The 19,303-nt window shown below is 39.3% G+C and overlaps 1 long non-coding RNA gene across 1 annotated transcript in view; it reads left to right on the top strand.

Annotated features, from left to right (window-relative positions):
• LOC131102756 (uncharacterized) overlaps window positions 1–19,303 on the top strand; it is a 59,313-nt gene that overhangs the window by 6,404 nt on the left and 33,606 nt on the right. Inside the window, exons 2-3 of the long non-coding RNA XR_013630040.1 lie at window positions 1,172–1,248; window positions 13,156–13,279. This is a non-coding gene — a long non-coding RNA (uncharacterized LOC131102756). The remainder of the gene's footprint in view (window positions 1–1,171; window positions 1,249–13,155; window positions 13,280–19,303) is intronic.

Below are 19,303 nucleotides of genomic sequence, written 5' to 3'. Positions count from 1 at the left end.
ACCCCTGCAGACAATTATCTTCCCAGAGCCAGAACCTTCACTGATGGAGTGACTGCAGGTCCGCTCACTTACAGATGTTTCCGCTACGTCGCAGGCAGGGATGGCGGCGCCGTCCCCCAGGGGGGTCCACCCCCGGCCCGCAGCCGCCTGCAGTGGCGCGTACTCGCCAGCTTGGCTTTCCTCCATCGAGCGGTGCTCCGTGGCTGTGGCGGCGGCGGCGGCGGTGCCTTAAAGTGGCGGCGGCGTGTCCAAAGCACTTTGGATCAAATAAATGCAAGCAGGTGTGCCCCTGTAGTGTTTGCCCAGGTGACACCTGCTACTTCCCTTTTAATTAGAGCTAAAACAGCTGTTTCACCAGGACCACAGGTTAGTCAGCGGCCTCACTCGCTGCTTGATTCCGGTCACATTTGATTAGGACCACAGGCTTTGGGTAATGACTGCATCAATACTTGGCGAGTAGAGGTTGGGTTTGGGGGGGGGGACATTTGGCGTAGTGCAAAGTAACTGAACCAGTCCTTGGCGGGCATCGTTTTTTTTTACTTTCCATCTGCGAGAGAAGGCAAAAGGCCAAAGAAAAAGAGCTCACTTTTTGACCAATAGGATGACTTTGCAGAAAGACGTAAGAAGATAAAAGAGAAGCAATCTTCACATTGTTACTCTAATCAGGCCACGCTGCGAGCTGCAGGGGCGAGTACTTTGATCCTATGAGGATGTGTGTGTATATGAGAGAGGGGGGGGGGGGTTGGACCAGAGGGAGCACCCATTTTAATATCTCAAGCAGCTCCACAGAGAACCTTTTGGCCCTGAAGAGTGTGCAAGCTCATTCAAAGCAGAAGATAACTACCCCCCCCCCCCCCCCTTCCTTCACATACATCACCAAGGTGCAGCATCATGCAGGGGTTTCATGCTGTGAACTTGCTCCAGGATGAGGCACAGCATCTTCTCCATGCTCTTGCCGTCTAAACTGTTTGATGATTGACAACTTCTGATCCACATGCAAATAAACAGTGTGTATGTGTAAGTGTATGTGTGTGTGTGTGTGTGAGGAGAGAAGTTTGTATACCAGCAGAGAGCACTGTTGGGGCAGCAAAGTGCTCCTCTGTGCTGGATGGATGGATGGATGCTCCATCTATTTATCTACTGATTCTATCTTTGTTTGTCTTCCTCATAGAGTGGTCCCGGGTGGGGGCCTTTATCTTCTCTGCTGGGTTGAGAAGGGTTGAGGGTGCCAGGCCACACCAATTAAGGGTAAGACATTACATTTGTTAACTCATACCTTTTTATAATAACATTTAATATTTTGGTATCATTTTTTGTTTTCAAAAATTTTAATAAACTTCCTGAGACGTCCTATAAAATGTATAAAAAAATATATATTAAAATATAAATGTGAATCATTATTGATTTTTGAAAAAAAAAAAAAATAATAATATTAACAATAAATTAACAATAAAATAATAAAATAATAAAATGTATTTTTTTTTATCTCACACGTGAATGCATTTGAGGTATGCTGGAGCCTATCCCAGCTTGACAAATTGACAATTTTACACAATTTATTTCTAAAGAGTGAAACATTGCTTTTTATTCTGCTACTACTACTACTACTACTACTACTAATACTCCGACTACGACATGTAATACAAGAAAACTTGGGTGCTAAAACCTGGGTTCGATTGCCCCCTCGGCCATCTCTGTATGGAGTGTGCATGTTCTCCTCCCACATTCCAAAAACATGCTAGGTTAATTAGCGACTCCAAATTGTCCAAATGTGAGTGTGAATGGTTGTTTGTCTATATGTGCCCTGTGATTGGCTGGCCACCAGTCCAAGGTGTACCCCGCCGCTTGCCTGAAAAGCTGGGATAGGCTCCAGCACGCCCACGACCCTCGTGAGGATAAGCGGTAGAAAATGAATGAATGAATATTGCATGTATTGCATGTAATTCGTTTAGGCAGCTGTACCTAATGAATTGGCCAACAGGCCGCCATGCAAACTAGACTTGCTATTTAATAATATACTTTTTTTGGATCTGTTTATGTGTGCACAAATAAGTACGGCGTTGTCATGTGACCTTGACCCAAGCGGTACCGACTTCCAACCGGGATTCAGCATTCGCTTGTCTTCCTCCTTCGAGCCTAACTTGAAATCAAACCCTTGCGGTCGGCGGTCAAATGCATCCTCCGGGACGCGTAGCGCACACTTGATTGAGGGAAGACGGCGCTTCATTTTGGCGCCACCTGTGACCCGCCGGCGCTCCTGACACAAACAAATGGCTCTGTAAATAAGGAAGAAGGGAGGGCCATGATGGTTTTTTTTTAGACCCCCCCCCCAGAACTCCCCACCCCACACCCTTCCTCCCTCCTGTCTTTTCAGAGAGACGTATGCATAGGCCCGCCAACAGGTAATGACGTGGTATTGATCTGGAAAGCTGAGGAGCTGATTGATGATGTTGCCTGTGCTGCAGACGTGCAGTAATGAGTTGCCATCTCATTGGCTCTCCACTCCATCCTGCTCATGTCACATAGATGCCCCACACTGGAGAAAGTCCTTGTCATTTCCTCCTCTATGCGCCATCGTCCTTCACAGCCACCACCAAGTCATTGAAGGATTTTTTTTCTTAGAATTTTACACTAAACGTCATGTCCCATGCTTTGTTTTCCTGTACTTCCTTACTGGACAAGTGCAGAATTACAGTGTATATGTAAAAAGTCTCTTGGAGACACATTTCTGTCTGTCTCAATAGCATTAAATGGGACCTGTTATGCTAATTTTTCATCCCTGACTTGCTCTTTGAGTTGTGGACTCCTATAGAGCAGCGACACGTGATAACCCGCACAGAAAGCTTTCTAGATCTTCCAGAATCTGCACCCATTCCACCGAATCCACCCATGGCCAGGCTAGTTCAACTTCCTTCTTGTCATTTGTTATTCTTGCAACATTATAACCTTTTCCACAATCTAATGTTCCAAAAAATTCAACAAAATTTTGTCTGTTACTCATAATATAACTGAGTGGTTAGTACGTAGGCCTCACAGCTAGGAGACCCGAGTTCAATTCCACACTCGGCTATCTAAGTGTGGAGTTTGCATGTTCTCCCCGTGCATGCGTGGGTTTTCTCCGGGTACTCTGGTTTCCTCCCACATTCCAAAAACATGCTAGGTTAATTAGCGACTCCAAATTGTCCATAGGTATGAATGTGAGTGTGAATGGTTGTTTGTCTATATGTGCCCTGTGATTGGCTGGCCACCAGTACAGGGTGTACAACGCCTCTCGTCTGAAGACAGCTGGGATAGGCTCCAGCACCTCCTCGAGGATAAGCGGTAGAAAACTAATGAATGAATTAATAAAATTTTCCCTCATAATATTCTCGTCAAAATGCAACCTTACTTTCTGGATTGCAACTTTTTCATATATTTTGACTTTACTCTTGTAAAATTATTGCAGATCATTAAATTTTGTGCCACGGGCCATAAAGGGCCACACTTTGGACACCCCATGCCCAAAAAACTGTATTATACATTATGTTGATGTTTACACATTAAGGAAGAATTACAGGTAGATAGTATATAGTTTTGTACTTACAAAACATGCAGTTACAAAACATCACATCTTGTCATGGCATCTTCATGCTGGAAAATGTTGGATTCATAGCTGCAGCCCCCCCTCCCTCCTGTTAGCCTAAAAAAACAGAAGAATTATGTACAATTTCAAACAGAGAAACGACATGCATGACAAGGTGAGGCTCTACTGTACTGTATTGAGGTACTGTACCTTTAAGACTTGTAGTAAGTCATAAATAGTATAAAACAGGGCCTTTAACTTTCAGACTTTTACAGGCTCTCCTCATGATTAATGTGTCCAAACATTACATTCTTCTCTTGTGATATCATCTTCCAAAATCTCCACCCAGAGTTTCAGTCACCCACCTGAGCAGGTCCCACTCCAAAGTATTTTCGTCTTCCCTTCCATTTATTACTCTCTGCACCACTTTTCATTTTTCCCAGACGATGACACACTGGGGCATGATCACAGCCCGACCTGTGCGATGGAGACATTTCCCGGGTCCCCGCCTGCCTCCATTACACCCCCCACCATACATCTCGCCTATACAACCATGATGCACGGGGGTCCCGGGCGGCCGTTTCGGGGCTGGGAACATGCCCTGACACCCAACACTGTATCATTTGTGGCAAGATATCAACACCAGCCTTTAGACTTTTTTTTTTTTTTTTTTTTGTAACATTCTGAGGCTTGCGATACCATCGTCTCCGCCCCCCCCGCTCCGTATTCGCAGAACAAAAGACACCACGGAGACCGACTCTGGAGGAGACACATGAATCATCACTGACAAGGCTCCTCCCGCCGTGATGTTGTAGCCGTGAATAATCTGCCTGGCTAAAAGCCTTGATCAATTAGTCAATCTCTAAAGTGCGGCTCTCAATTAACACCGTGATTTTCCCGACGCTCCCAAGTCGTTGCGCCGTGCTTGTCTCTGCCAGGTGTGTGCGCTCTGAAGGATCCACCACCAAAAATTATGGACGGGAATGTAATTGCAGCCAATCATCTCAGGAGTGGCAGAAGGACACGCCCAATCTGAACGGAAGCTAGCAAGATAAAGAAGCTGTCTGGAATTGGGTGCTCCAGAGGGAACATGTCACTACTCTAAGTCCACTCCAATAGAGCGTTGCATGTGTCGAGGGGGGACGGGGGGGGGGGGTCTGTGGTGCGTGAGTGCTTGCTGTAATTGGAGCAATCCGTTCCCTCGGCCCCAGGGCTGCTGAGACCTCGGGAAGGCTGCGAAGACTCTCTGCTCGCTACAGTAGCTCACCAGTGTTCTCCGCTGCACCAAGACGACCTTTGACATTTGCACTGACGAATGCCATCGCTTCCGAGTGCTCGGGGCGGTTGAAAATATTCTCAGTAGTGAAAGGTGCAGAATGTATAGCCTTTTTAGAACGTTTATATCTATAAAAAAACAGAAAAAATAACATTTTATTTTAATATTTCATCAAAAACAAACATTTAAAGAAGATGTAGTATTCTACTCTAGTCAATAGATGTCAGTAGTGTTACCAGGGGCATCACTAGGTTTTGAGAACAGGGGGGGCTTAGCCCCCTGGAGATGCACAGGATATGAATGAATGTAGTAGACGTTAAAAAATATCAAAAAAATGTATTACTACTATAAGTAGTAGGCTAGCCTGCTTATTGGCTGGCATATTAGCCTATTATTATTACTATCATTGTTATTCTTCTGATTATTACTACTACAGTAAACCTCGGATATATCGGAAATTCTCTCACAACAGACAGATAAAAAAGAACCGATTTTTCTGAAATGCATTTCCAATAAAAATTAATTGCATATATCGGATTTTTTATAACGGATTTCGCCTATTTCGGACAAAATCTCCAGTCCCGTTCCAATGCATTTCCATTAAATTTCCCTCGCATATATCAATCGGATGGCCGCTATACGACGTCATTTGCAGCGTTGCCTGCGCGTCCAGGTACATTGGAAACATAGTCAAGGAAGTGCCTTTTTATAACGGATAAAATCCGATTTACGCATATACCGGATATAAATCCGATATATGCGTAAAACGGACATTTTCCAGTATACGCATATAACGGATTTCGCTTATATCGGACAAAACCAGTGGGAACAATTGAATCCGATATATCCGAGGTTTACTGTACTACTACTAGTAGTAATAGTAGGCTAGTATTAGCCTGCTTATTGGCTTTCTTATTAGCCTGCTTTTGCCCTATTATATAAAATTTGTCAGACATTTTTTTGTAAAAAAAAAAAAAAAATTCTATAAAAAATATCAAATGACTTAGGGGGCTCAAGAACATTTTATATATAATATATAATTATATATAATAAACATTCATGTTTATTTTTTGTGTAGCTGAATAAGCATTGTGTTAGCATAGCTTACAACTATTCAGCCTGTTCTCTATTCTTTTATTATTAGAACTTGTAGTAGTAGTAATGTCTGTTTTGGTCAAGTAGTTTTGGAAAATAAATTACCTGCAAAAAATGCGACTTATACTCCAGTGCGACTTATGTATGTTTTTTGCTACATAATGATGCATTTTTGGCCTTGTGCGACTTATACTCTGGAGTGCCTTATGTATGTTTTTTGCTACCTAATTATGCATTTTTGGCCTTGTGCGACTTATACTCTAAAGCGAGTTATGTATGTCTTTTTCTACCAAATTTCTGGCTTTGTGCGACTTATACTCCAGTGCGACTTATGTATGTTTTTTTCAACCAAATTTTTGGCCTTGTGCGACTTATACTCCATTGCGACTTATGTATGTTTTTTTCAACCAAATTTTTGGCCTTGTGCGACTTATACTCCATTGCGACTTATGTATGTTTTTTGCTACCTAATAATGCATTTTTGGCGTTGTGCGACTTATACTCCGGAGCGACTTATGTATGTTTTTTTCAATCAAATTTCTTGCCTTGTGCGACTTATACTCCAGTGCGACTTATGTCTGGTTTTTTTTTACCAAATTTCTGGCGTTGTGCGACTTATACCCCGGAGCGACTTATAGTCCAAAAAATACAGTATTTCATTTAAAAACAATAAATCCAACTTTGCTTAAATTCGCTTATCGTGGTCGGGTCTGGAAACAATGAATCGCAAGAACTGAGGCACTACTGTATTGCGTTAACTAAATTAACTTTTTAACGGTAATATATGGATTAAAAATAATCAAGAATATCTAATTTCTGCTAGAACCATAATTGCAAAAATCGTAAAAGCATCACACTTGAATGTATATTTAACAACGCAGTAAACAGACACAGAAAAGCTACCATCTTCCATGACTGATGGTTATAGTGAACTTCTAGTTTTGCATGTGGACAAAAGTTCACAATTTGAAAAACATGAATATACGTTTTCGAAATTCCAGCCTAGCAAATATATAAAAAGATCTCCCTGAGCCTTGGGTGCAGTTTTCTCAAAGGTTCCCCTTTTGAATTATTAACCAATGCAAACTTTACTCATAAATCTTTCAAACTCAATCCGATCTAAACTGACAGGGGAGATAATAATAATGAGGTGTCCATGTATTGACTTCTAACCAAGGATTCCAACAATCTATAGGTGTCCTGTCAAGAAAAAACATTGCGGTAAAACGCCCCAAACAGCAATATCTTATGCAGGAGTGGCAAAACGCTATCAATTTTGTCTACGGGAAAACATGCTTGTTAATTAGTAGTCGTAGTCGGGGAGTAACAGCATGTCATAATCACAGTTGGCTTCATACTGGGTACAAAAAGGGAACAAAATGCTAAATATTAAGCTGCTTTAATGATTTTCTTCAATGAAAAATCTGCTTGCATTATAGCAGAATTAATATTTCCAGTTTATAGCGCCGTTTTTGATTTAAACTGAAGACTGGCGGCACAAAGCTTTGGTCTTATCGGGTTTAGTTTAAGTGTCCCCAAACAGGAAGAGCTGATGCACTTCCTTCCTGATTGGTTCATTCGCCCGTTCAATTGCAGCAAGGTCGTTTGGAAGAGTTCGAGTTCGATTGCTGGGAGAAAAACAAACTAGAGTTCGATTTAAAAAAAAAAAACAAAACACAAGTACACACAATCTACACTGCAAAACCGCTGCTCAATCTCAATTATAATAATCATTATTATATTATTAATTAGCCTATTATTATTACTATCATCGTTATTCTTCTTCTAATTATTACTCGCCCCAAAGACAGCTGGGATAGGCTCCAGCACCCCCCGCGACCCTCGTGAGGAAAAGCAGTAGAAAATGAATGAATGATTGATTATTACTACTACTACTAGAAGTAGTAGTAGGCTAGTATTAGCCTGCTTATTGGCTTGCTTATTAGCCTATTAACTAGCCTATTATTATTATTATTACTATCATCATTCTTCTTCTGATTATTACTACTACTACTAGTAGTAGAAGTAGTAGTAGGTTAGTATTAGCATGCTTATTGGCTTGCTTATTAGCCTATTAATTAGCCTATTATTATTACTATCATCATTATTATTATTCTGATTATTACTAGTACTACTAGTAGTAGTAGTAGGCTAGTATTGGCATGCTTATTGGCTTGCTTATTAGCCTATTAATTAGCCTATTATTATTACTATCATCATTATTATTTTTCTGATTATTACTACTACTACTAGTAGTAGAAGTAGTAGTAGGCTAGTATTAGCCTGCTTATTGGCTTGCTTATTAGCCTATTAATTAACCTATTATTATTATTATTACTATCATCATTATTCTTCTTCTGATTATTACTACGACTACTAGTAGTAGAAGTAGTAGTAGGCTAGTATTAGCCTGCTTATTGGCTTGCTTATTAGCCTATTAATTAGCCTATTATTATTACTATCATCATTATTATCTTCTGATTATTACTACTACTACTAGTAGTAGAAGTAGTAGTAGGCTAGTATTAGCCTGCTTATTGGCTTGCTTATTAGCCTATTAATTAGCCTATTATTATTACTATCATCATTATTATTCTTCTGATTATTACTAGTACTACTAGTAGTAGAAGTAGTAGTAGGCTAGTATTAGCCTGCTTATTGGCTTGCTTATTAGCCTATTAATTAGCCTATTATTATTATTATTATTACTATCATCATTCTTCTTCTTCTTCTGATTATTACTACTACTACTCGTAGTAGTAGTCGGCTAGTATTAGCCTGCTTATTGGCTTGCTTATTAGCCTATTAATTAGCCTATTATTATTACTATCATCATTATTCTTCTTCTGATTATTACTACTACTACTAGTAGTAGGCTAGTATTAGCCTGCTTATTGGCTTGCTTTTTAGGCTGCTTTTATATAAATTATATAAAATTTGTCAGACATTTTTTTGTAAAAAAAATAAAATAAAATAAAAAATATCAAATTACTTAGGGGGGCTCAAGAACGTTTTATATATAATTATATATAATAAACATTCTTTTGCTTGGAGAAAAACAAACTAGAGTTCGATTTAAAAAAAACAAACAAAAAAACGGACTAAATGGTGCAAGTGTAAAAAGCACCCTGGGATGCGGTTACCATGCCGACAAATCAGATTGCGCATTCAAGTCCTCGAGAGCTCCGTAATGAGTATCTTCACGGCAACATGGCTGCCCGTGATTGAGTTAAGTCAACAATTCTAATACATGAACATGAACGTCTATGTCTGCGTTTACATCTGCTGCCGTTGCCAGATGCATTGCATTGAAACCGTTTCTCTCGTTACTTTAGCTCTTAGTCACGCTTTTCTGGAAGGCCGTCTTCATCAAACAATTGTTTGCTCCCCGAAAGTTCCCATTTGGACATATTTGCACCGGCATTACCCGCCGCTGCCACCGCCGTCTTCATCAGGGTGACTGAACTTAGCCATTTAAGTTTGTAATTGCATCAAAGTGCGTCCATTAAGCCCCCCTCCATTTGTGCTCCGCTGTCGTGCTGCGATGCTGATAGCGGCATCAGCTCGCCGTGAGCTGCTGTTCTCCTGCATTCAGAGTCGTTGACATAAAGCTCTGTGTGAGGCCGTCTCAATTATTGTGTGAGGTTATCGTTAAGTGGCCTCCGCAGCAGGCTGACGACGAGCGGTGACTGCTTCTCTTGTGGTGCCCGAAATGGGCGAGAACGCCGTTTTTAGCCATACACCTGTAATTACTATATGCAGTCATCCCTCGCTTAATTGGTTCCAAACCCAACACCGTTAAATCAATAGCATTCATTCATTTTCTACTACTTTTTCCTCATGAGGGTCGCAGGGGGTCTTCGGGCAAGAGGCGGGGTACACCCTGGACTGGTGGCCAGCCAATCACAGGGCACATATAGACAAACAACCATTCACACTCACATTCATACCTATGGACAATTTGGAGTCGCTAATTAACCTAGCATGTTTTTGGAATGTGGGAGGAAACCGAAGTACCCGGAGAAAACCCACGCATGCACGGGGAGAACATGCAAACTCCACACAGAGATGGCCGAGGGCGGAATTGAACTCAGGTCTCCTATTTGTGAAGCCTGTGTGCTAACCACTCCTACACCGTGCAGCCCCTAAAAGGTTTTATTTCCTTTTATTTACAAATTTGAGTAATAGGAGTATAAAAGGCAATATAGGGGTGTTATTTCATGTCTAGAGGGCTCTAATAATGCTTAAATATTCATTCATTTTCTACCGCTTATCCACACAAAGATTATGGGGATGCTGGAGCCTATCCCAGCTGTCTTGGGGCGAGAGGCGGGGTACACCCTGGACTGGTGGCCAGCCAATCACAGGGCACATATAGACAAACAACCATTCACACTCACATTCATACCTATGGACAATTTGGAGTCGCTAATTAACCTAGCATGTTTTTGGAATGTGGGAGGAAACCGCCGGGAAAAAACCCACGCATGCACGGGGAGAACATGCAAACTCCACACAGAGCTGGCCGAGGGCGGAATTGAACTCAGGTCTCTTATTTGTGAAGCCTGTGTGCTAACCACTTGTACACCGTGCAGCCCCTAAAAGGTTTTATTTCCTTTTATTTACAAATTTAGGTAATAAGAGTTTAAAAGTCAATATGACCAAGGGTGGAATTGAACCCTGGTCTCCTAGCTGTGAGGTCTGCGCGCTAACCACTCACCTGCCGCGCCGCCCATATAGAATTCAATGTTAATACATTTAAGCATAGAAAACTCGACAAAGCAAAGGACTCGACATGGCCACTAGCTAACTAAAAAGCTAACCGGTTAGCTTCAGATTTATTTTTTTGTAAACTTCAGAAGCCAAAATATTACCACTTCCACACGGCATGGGAGGAGAATCTTGTCTTACTCTATTATGTCAGACATATCATGGCTGACTTTATACAGTAAAGCAATGTGATGTAATACATATTTATTGTATTTCCATATGTTTTGACTAATAATAGATCATTGTCTACCACGGGGCTGCACGGCGGTCTCGTGGTTAGCGCGCGGACCTCACAGCTAGGAGACCCGAGTTCAATTTGTTCAACAAAACAGAGTTCCAATGGACTATAGCCATGTCCATCAATGTGGCCTCAAAGCTGTATATTACAGAGACATTATCATCTATAGGTATGCTTTGTGGTCAAACAGTAAACAAGATGGGGATAATAGACATTCTGTCCACATCCTGCCAACAACTGGAGGAGGCGTATGTCAACCGCTTGCAGCTGACAGAATCAGCATTGACGTGAATAAACAAGAACAGACTGCAAACTTTCACCAAGGCTGAAACCAAAAGCATATTCTGCATTGCAGTAGCATGTTGTTATTTCATCTCACCGCATGAGAACCAACCGAGAATTACTTCTGCAAACGTGCGTTCATTCTTAGTGACAACAACAACAAAGGATGTAAAGGTCACTAAGTTTATTCTCGGGTAAACAATAACCAATGCAGAAAGACCACATTGCTGAACGCTCTGCTGGCGATCCGAGGATGAATCCAGTAACTTCGACAAAAAAATAATGCACTATTGTAGATGAGCACAATGTACCCCACTTATCATCGTCTGCATGAGGTGTTATTTTTCATACATATACAACCCCAAAACATGACCCTGTAAGTCTTGAAACTTCTCACTTAGCTCATCAAGGTGCAATACAAAACACCCACTGTAGCTTTGGGGTATTTTGCAGGTGGAACACGGGTTTTAGGAACATTTTTCGGCAAGGAAAAGCATTTCCATCATCAACAAAGAGGTAATATTTTACATGGCACCCTCCCCCACTAGTGATTTCCATATGCTTACAAATTAAATTGACATTTTTTAAACATTGAAATTACAAATACAATATAAAAAGCAACATAAATACCCTTACCACAAGTTACATTTACACTATGCAATAAATATAAAATAAAACTAAAATAAAATAAAATTAAATATATATACAAACTATATAAAATAACTATTAACAAATGGTAATGGTTTAATTTCATTTGAACATGCATCAGATTACAATTGAATGCATCACATAATCAGTTCACAGTTCCACATGTCCGAAAGGAGTAGGAAGAAGCAAAGCTTATTAAATCCTACCCCTCCATCTGGTACTTTTACAATCAGTAACTGTTACATTTGTTCACTTCCTGCTTTCCTAATATAGTTTAAGTATTCATTCATTCATTTTCTACCGCTCGGGGGGGTGCTGGAGCCTATCCCTATCCCAGCTGTCTTCGGGCGAGACTGGTCGCCAGCCAATCACATGGCACATATAGACAAACAACCATTCACACTCACATTCATACCTATGGACAATTTGGAGTCGCTAATTAACCTAGCATGTTTTTTGGAATGTGGGAGGAAACCGGAGTACCCGGAGAAAACCCACGCATGCACGGGGAGAACATGCAAACTCCACACAGAGATGGCCGAGGGTGGGAATTGATCCCTGGTCTCCTAGCTGTGAGGTCTGCGCGCTAACCACTAGACCGCCATGCCGCCCCTAGTTTAAGTATACATTTTTTATTTTTTTGTCACATGTCGAAGTATGAGGTGATATGATCATACAAGCTTTATAACATACCTATATACAGTATAACAAAAATTGTACACAAAAATAATGGGTTCGATCCCCTGTACAGGTGGAAAAGCGCTATACAAGTGAAAGACCAAGTCATGAAGTGTTTACTGTGCGAACGGAACTGCAGGAGTCTTTTCGAGAATGAGTTCTGCCGTCCCTCTGGAGTGGGTGGGTTAGCTTGGAAAGTTAGCTTATGTCTCTCACTGCCTCAACGCCTCCAACGAGGTACCAATAGCTTGTTCGGCCACAACATAAACATCACAAAAATATATATTTTACATGAAAATAACAATGTTTTTACACCATATTTACAATTTTCACATTTGCAACTGAACTATGTGTATTTGCGCACGTGTGCCTGTAAGTGTATTAGGCAATCCCTAATATCATACTTTCCGCTAGTACTAAGGAGTAGAGCAACCCGTGTAATACTTACATCACCTCCAACGAGGTCGTGTTGAGTTGAGACGTTCCGTTCCATCTTCCTGCTTGCGTTTCGCCTCCTGTCGCATCTTCTTCATGTCACACGTGCTCTGATGTCGGCTGGCTGACTTGAATGTTGTCTCGTGTTTTTCTTTTTTACGTCTTCTGCAGGTTGTCGCATCGCGGCCGCCAGTCGAGGAGCGTTATGCAATCGGAGGGGGTCGCGCACAACAAATTTGACCTGACTGCGCCCGGGGAACACGGTGCACTGGAACGCCACAATTTATGTATGAAGGTACGTGTTCAACTGGTTTGCGCTACTACTACTTCTAGTACTATGTCGGAATGCAGTTCAGAAAGGTAAGTCAAAGCAGAAATCCAGATGCTGCAAATACTACTATTACTATGACTACGACTACTAATACTACTAAAACTAATACTACTAATACTAATACTACTAATACTAATACTACTAATAATACTAATACTACTAATAATACGAATACTAATAATATTAATACTAATAATACTAATACTAATAATACTAATACTAACAATAGTAATACTAATAATAGTAATACTAATAATAGTAATACTAATAATAGTAATACTAATAATAGTAATACTAATAATAGTAATACTAATAATACTAATACTAATAATAGAAATACTAATAATACTAATACTAATAATAGTAATAATACTAATAATAGTAATACTAATAATAGTAATACTAATAATAGTAATACTAATAATAGTAATACTAATAATAGAAATACTAATAATAGAAATACTAATAATACTAATAATACTAATAATACCAATAATACTAATAATACTAATAATACCAATAATACTAATACTAATACTAATACTAATACTAATACTAATACTACTACTACTACTACTACTACTACTACTACTACTACTACTACTACTAATAATAATAATAATAATAATAATAATAATAATAATAATGAAGTAATATTTACTCTTGCTAATAGTACCCCAGGAAATATGGGTTGAATTTTACTTGACTATATTTCTCAGATATACTTTAATTTGAACCAGGGTGTATATTCACCTAAAGTGCACGCTATTTTTGGTGTTAATTGGAAGCAGGCGATAATTGAAGAGATGTTATTTCCTGGCATGTGAAAAACTTCATTTACAGTCGATTTTAAAAATATCGCACAGAAGTGATTTGATTTCAGGAGTTGAAGACTAAGAGACCAGTTCTAGCTTTTTTCATGCGAGGACCACATGCTGAAAAAAGGTTGATGTAATATACTATAGTACACGAAAAAACTGCATCACAGTATTTTGATATGTTGTTTCAACTCTGCTTTTTTTTTCTCTCCAACTTTTGTCGATAGTTTTATCGTTCTTTAGAATATTATGAGTTTTTTTTTTTTTTTACATATTACAACTTTTTCCTCTCAATATTTTAAATGTATTCTTGTCAAATTACTGCAGTTTTTTTTTCAATTAAAAACAATAGCACAACAAATATTCTAAAGCGCATGTAGAGGTAAAGTTGCGGGGTGCTGACCACTCACAATACTGGAGTTCATTGATAATGCAATAATTTTTTAACAGCTGTGGCTGTAGACAACCTCCTGATTGAGTCAGTGCTAATTCGAGATGCAGCAACAGAACCAATGTTGTAATAACAAACAGGAGTAATGCCGCTGATGACCTCATGGGCGCGTGTAGAGATAAAGTTGCCGGGTGCTGAGCACTCACGATAGTGCCATCTTGTGGAGTTTATTGAAAAAAAAAAACAATCAGGAGGTTGCCTACAGCCACAGCTGTTAATGGTATATATTTTTGAATCATTGCTAATTTGAGACGCAGCAACAGAACCAATGTTGTCATAACAAATAGGAGTAATACCGCTGATGACCTCATGGGTAACATGAGGCAACATTTCCACACCGACTGCTGAATAGCACGACAACATATTTAATAGTGCGTGTAGAGATAAAGTTGCCGGGTGCTGACCACTCATGATACTGCAGTATTGTCGAGTTCATTGATAAAAAAATTAGGAGGTTGCCTACAGCCACAGCTGTTAATGCTATATATTTTTTTGTCAGTGCTAATTTGAGACACAGCAACAGAACCAATGTTGTCATAACAAATAGGAGTAATACCGCTGATGACCTCATGGGTAACAATAACGGAACATTTCCACACCAGCTGATGAATAGCATGACAACATATTTGATAGCGCATGTAGAGATAAAGTTGCCGGGTGCTAACCACTCATGATACTGCCATCCTTGTGGAGTTCACTGATTTAAAAAAAACAATCAGGAGGTTGCCTACAGCCACAGCTGTTAATGCTATATTTTTTTTAGTCAGTGCCAATTCGAGATGCAGCAACAGAACCAATGTTGTAATAACAAATAGGAGTAATACCGCTGATGACCTCATGGGTAGCATGAGGCAACATTTCCACACCAACTGCTGAATAGCACGACAACATATTTGATAGCGCATGTAGAGATAAAGTTGCCGAGGTGCTGACCACTCACGATACTGCCATCTTGTGGAGTTCATTGATAAAAAAAACATTCAGGAGGTTGCCTACAGCCACAGCTGTTATTGCAATATTTTTTTGAATCATTGCTAATTTGAGACACAGCAACAGAACCAATGTTGTAATAACAAATAGGAGTAATACCGCTGATGACCTCATGGGTAACATGCGGCAACATTTCCACACCAACTGCTGAATAGCACGACAACATATTTGATAGCGCATGTAGAGATAAAGTTGCCGAGGTGCAGACCACTCACGATACTGCCATCTTGTGGAGTTCATTCAGCAACAGAACCAATGTTGTAATAACAAATAGGAGTAATACCGCTGATGACCTCATGGGTAACAATAACGGAACATTTCTACACCAACTGATGAATAGCACAACAACATATTTGTTGTGTAGAGATAAAGTTGCCAGGTGCTGGCCACTCACGATACTGGAGTTCATTGATAATGCAATATTTTTTAACAGCTGTGGCTGTAGACAACCTCCTGATTGAGTCAGTGTTAATTCAAGACACAACAACAGAACCAATGTTGTAATAACAAATAGGAGTAATATCGCTGATAGCGTGTAGAGATAATGTTGCCGGGTGCTGACCACTCACGATACTGCCATCTTGTGGAGTTCGTCGATTTAATGAAATAACAGACAAAAAAAACAATCAGAAGGTTGCCTACAGCCACAGCTGTTAATGCTATATATTTTTTTAAATCATTGCTAATTCGAGACGCAGCAACAGAGCCAATGTTGTAATAACAAATATGAGTAATACCGCTGATGACCTCATGGGTAACATGGATGATTGATTCCACACCAACTTATTTGAAAGCGCGTGTAGAGGTAGATAAATTTGCATAAACTATACTTCAATGGAGCTACTATCTTGTGGGGTTTATTGAAAAAAAAAACCCAAAATTTCCTTGCTGGCTTCGTTGGTTTTCTCGGCGGTTTGAGGCCTGCTTCAATTTGAGATAACTTCATATTTGACTGACTTTTACGACGAGTCCCCATATTTGCGTTATGTTGTCTCGGAGCGCCTCGGAACGTCGCATTTGTGTGTTTATAGAGGCGTTTGTTGAAAGTTTAATGGACCTGTGTGAATCAGCTCTGTGATGCCTGGTGTGTCAAACTGTGTGATGGCAGAAATTATGGGCCCACAAACTTTTACCGGAGCCAGAAGTCCTCTAATTGTCAGAGATGCGCGCCGCTGTCATTTTAAACACAATCACAGCGTCATCATTAGCAGCTTCATCGAGCTTATTCCCGCTCACTTCGCCTCATCGGTGTCGGTGTTTAAAAACTCCCGACATTTCTTCCCAAGCAGTCTCAAAAATACGGAATCAGCTTTTTTGACAATGGCGGCGACGCAGTTAAGGGTGTTATTTACAGGTCACCACGCTGGAAGAGCGTGAGTAATAACAAGCGGCGCCATCTGGGCAACCGCATCTCGCATTAGCCGGTAATGAACATTGGTGTCATGAAGAGGGTCAGCGAACAGCAAGCGTACAGAGGTCCCTCGTTTTGGTTGTGTCGCCCCTGGAGGACGAGGAGCCGGCTGGCTCGCTCTCTCGTTTGCTCACCGCAGTCCAAGTGAGTGAGTGTCAGCTTTATGGCATGTGGGTGAAACTGCATCCATTATGTCCTCCTCTGGAACCCCTGAGACAAAAAAAAAAAAAAAAAAAAAAAAACACAGGCAGGATTCTACTGTTTCCCAACAAAGTACTTCCATACACGGTGAGACATACTCTCGTCGTATTCTGGCCTTCTTGACACTGCAATGTAAACACTTGAAAAGGAACAACCACCAGATAGCACCTTAAGGTCAAGTGGGATTCCACTACACAATTCCTTCTCTTCAATCTATGTCAACTAAAGGACAGTAACATCCATTATCAATGCAACAAATGACACATCTGAACACTTTGAATGGGATTTATATATATATATATATATATATATATATATATATAACCTGGTTTAAGCGTGGGATCTGATATTATTAGATATATATATATTATTATGATGATTTATATATTTATACTATAATTTAATCTTTAATATGCATCTTTTTGACAGTTGATGATGAAATAAGTGCATTTTGTGCATTTATTGATTTGTGTGCAACTGTTTTAATTATTTTATTATTATTAATATTATTAATTAATATATTTTAATTACATTGAGAAATATTTTGTAGTTAATTTTTAAATAATCTTTAAAAATATTTTAATTTATGATTCTACAAATATATATTGTAGGTATATTTAAATTTGTAAATATTTAATATTTAAAAATGTATTTAATGTTTTTATCTTTTAGTACCTTCTCCCTATTGTCTTTGGATAATTCACACATCAAATGTGCATTTATTGGTTTGTGTAGTATTTTATTATTATTATTATTCATTTATTCATTAATATATTTTAATTACATTCATAAATATTTTGTAGTTAATTTTTTAATAATCTTTAAAATATATTTAAATTGTTTAGTTTTACAAATATATATGTTAGGTATATTTCAAATTTAAATGTATTTAATGTTTTTGATCTTGTATTACCTTTTCCCTATTGTCTTTGGTGATAATTCACACATCAAAAGGCATAAAAAATGATAAAAAAATGTAAAATAAATAATACATATGTATGGGTAAATGGTAGAAAAATATTCTATATATTTTTTAAATGTGTATGAAAAAAATAAAAATAGAAAATGTAAAGTTAAAAAAAAGTCAAAACTAAATTTTAAATCTAAGAAAAAATACCTACTTTGTAACTGTAGACAGAAATTGGCACGCAAACAAATAAATTCACAAAATCCACATTTGCCGATTTTTCTCTCAATTTGACACCACTTTTGAAACAGGAGATCAGAACATTCTGATAAAAGAACTCCTCCACCCTGTAAAAAAAATCTGTATTTCCCTTTGTTTTCTCATAGTCGATCAAAGACATTTAGTCAAAAGAACCAAACCTTTCATCCCTAAATCCCAGCAAAATACCAGAAATATAATCACCGACGTGTAATTAGCCAACAAAAGGCAGTTTTAGACTCCAGTACATTGTTATTGAAAGCAACACCTCCAAAAAGACTGCTCTTTTTCTTACACTTCATGAGTTTTTCTACAAAATTGCACTCCGTTCTCTCGGGAAGAAGCTTGTTTTAGCCCTCTGGCTCAGCGTTGTCCAGCGAGCGGCTGTAGAAGAAGACTAAAGGTATCAACACGTTTGTATGCGACGGTATCACAGAGCGGCGTGTCTTGAACTCTTTGACAGCAGTGTGAAGAGTCTCTCCATGTTGTGCAGGAGCAAGAACAAACCGAAGTGTTTCTCTGATGTCACGTCGGTTGCCTTCTCTCGCCGCTGAGTGCTCTGCAACAACTCCAAACAATGCATTATTTATGTGCGTGAGATGGCGGTGTTGTGTTTTTTTCTCCCTTTTTCTGTGTGAGGAGCGATGACTTTATGTACAAACGCTTGAGGGAAGTGCCTCGCCTGTCTTATAACACTTTGTCTTGGCACATGCAGATTGCATTAAGAGTAAAGAAGCTGATTCCTTTTTCTTCTTTATAACAAGCTGACGCTCATTAAATGATCATCACAATTCAGCAACGGCTGTCTATATGAAGGGTGTGATATCCATATAAGGATAGGTTTTCGACAATGAACTCAATATCGATATCAAGCCTTTTATTTATGAAAAAAAATTGGACATAATGTGAAATATTCAGGCCATGGCCGCACCAAAAATGGTGTTCTGTTTTG

Source organism: Doryrhamphus excisus, linkage group LG16 (assembly GCF_037039965.1).
Source record: "Doryrhamphus excisus strain RoL-2023G ecotype Guam linkage group LG16, RoL_Dexc_Guam_v1.1, whole genome shotgun sequence".
NCBI lineage: Eukaryota > Metazoa > Chordata > Actinopteri > Syngnathiformes > Syngnathidae > Doryrhamphus > Doryrhamphus excisus.
The sequence above is the reverse complement of the archived record's forward strand: the minus strand, read 5'-3'. Positions and strand labels throughout refer to the sequence as shown.